Here is a 2500-nt window from a genome sequence, read left to right on the forward strand (position 1 = left end):
TATTGAATGATCAATAATGTTGTTATTATTAATGTTGTTATTATAAACATTGTTATTATTAATATTGTTATTATTAATATTGTTATGATTCCATCAGATAAAGTAAACAATGTTGAAGGCAGCAGCTCTCCAACATCAACCCTCATCCACAGGACAGAGGAACCAGAAATATGAACACTAATACTAATAACAGTAATAACAGTAATAACAGTAATAAAAGTAATAATACTAATAACAGTAATAACAGTAATAACAGTAATAAAAGTAATAATACTAATAACAGTAATAACAGTAATAACAGTAGATACAGTCAAATTAAAATGTTCTGAATATCCAGAAGGTTTGTAGCAGCAGTGGGTGTAAAGAGAATTCAGTGTAAAGATCAGGAGTGTAACATGTATTCAGTGTAAAGATCAGGAGTGTAACATGTATTCAGTGTAAAGATCAGGAGTGTAACATGTATTCAGTGTAAAGATCAGGAGTGTAACATGTATTCAGTGTAAAGATCAGGAGTGTAACATGTATTCAGTGTAAAGATCAGGAGTGTAACATGTATTCAGTGTAAAGATCAGGAGTGTAACATGTATTCAGTGTAAAGATCAGGAGTGTAACATGTATTCAGTGTAAAGATCAGGAGTGTAACATGTATTCAGTGTAAAGATCAGGAGTGTAACATGTATTCAGTGTAAAGATCAGGAGTGTAACATGTATTCAGTGTAAAGATCAGGAGTGTAACATGTATTCAGTGTAAAGATCAGGAGTGTAACATGTATTCAGTGTAAAGATCAGGAGTGTAACATGTATTCAGTGTAAAGATCAGGAGTGTAACATGAATTCAGTGTAAAGATCAGGAGTGTAACATGTATTCAGTGTAAAGATCAGGAGTGTAACATGTATTCAGTGTAAAGATCAGGAGTGTAACATGTATTCAGTGTAAAGATCAGGAGTGTAACATGTATTCAGTGTAAAGATCAGGAGTGTAACATGTATTCAGTGTAAAGATCAGGAGTGTAACATGTCTTCAGTGTAAAGATCAGGAGTGTAACATGTATTCAGTGTAAAGATCAGGAGTGTAACATGTATTCAGTGTAAAGATCAGGAGTGTAACATGTATTCAGTGTAAAGATCAGGAGTGTAACATGTCTTCAGTGTAAAGATCAGGAGTGTAACATGTATTCAGTGTAAAGATCAGGAGTGTAACATGTATTCAGTGTAAAGATCAGGAGTGTAACATGTATTCAGTGTAAAGATCAGGAGTGTAACATGTATTCAGTGTAAAGATCAGGAGTGTAACATGTATTCAGTGTAAAGATCAGGAGTGTAACATGTCTTCAGTGTAAAGATCAGGAGTGTAACATGTATTCAGTGTAAAGATCAGGAGTGTAACATGTATTCAGTGTAAAGATCAGGAGTGTAACATGTATTCAGTGTAAAGATCAGGAGTGTAACATGTATTCAGTGTAAAGATCAGGAGTGTAACATGTATTCAGTGTAAAGATCAGGAGTGTAACATGTATTCAGTGTAAAGATCAGGAGTGTAACATGTATTCAGTGTAAAGATCAGGAGTGTAACATGTCTTCAGTGTAAAGATCAGGAGTGTAACATGTATTCAGTGTAAAGATCAGGAGTGTAACATGTCTTCAGTGTAAAGATCAGGAGTGTAACATGTATTCAGTGTAAAGATCAGGAGTGTAACATGTATTCAGTGTAAAGATCAGGAGTGTAACATGTATTCAGTGTAAAGATCAGGAGTGTAACATGTATTCAGTGTAAAGATCAGGAGTGTAACATGTATTCAGTGTAAAGATCAGGAGTGTCTCTGTCTCCTTCCCTCCCCCCCTCTCCCTTTCTCTCTCTCTCTCCCTCCCTCCCTCCCCCCTCCCTCTCTCCCTCTCTCCATCCCCCTCCCCCCTCCACCCCCCCCCACCCCACACACACACACACTGGGTTCTGTTCCCAGGACCTCAGGGTGGCATGTCGCCCAGTGTAACATGTATTCAGTCACTCGTTCAGATGTTCCAGGTTGCTGCAGCACATTGAAACAGTTTCAGATCAGTTAACACGTTCCCCTAAGCAGTTAGGGTTAGGGTTAGGGTTAGGGTTAGGGTTAGGGTTAACACGTTCCCCTAAGCGGTTAGGGTTAGGGTTAGGGTTAACACGTTCCCCTAAGCGGTTAGGGTTAGGGTTAGGGTTAGGGTTAACACGTTCCCCTAAGCGGTTAGGGTTAAGGTTAGGGTTAGGGTTAGGGTTAGGGTTAGGGTTAACACGTTCCCCTAAGCAGTTACCATGTTGCCAAAACGCCACGTTTCTTTTGAAAAATGCACTACTACTCTTAAAACTTAGACAACATGTCACAAAAGCAAATGAATATCATTTGTCATCTAATGAAAAAGTAATTCCCAACAGACGTTGTACAGGTGGGACCAAATGTGAAGACAGTAACAACTTTATCTGATGTTTGTAGTTCTGCTTCTGATACAGAGAATATGAATGATTACT

The sequence above is a fragment of the Argentina silus genome, assembly GCF_951799395.1.
Source record: "Argentina silus genome assembly, chromosome: 22".
In the NCBI taxonomy this organism is placed as follows: domain Eukaryota; kingdom Metazoa; phylum Chordata; class Actinopteri; order Argentiniformes; family Argentinidae; genus Argentina; species Argentina silus.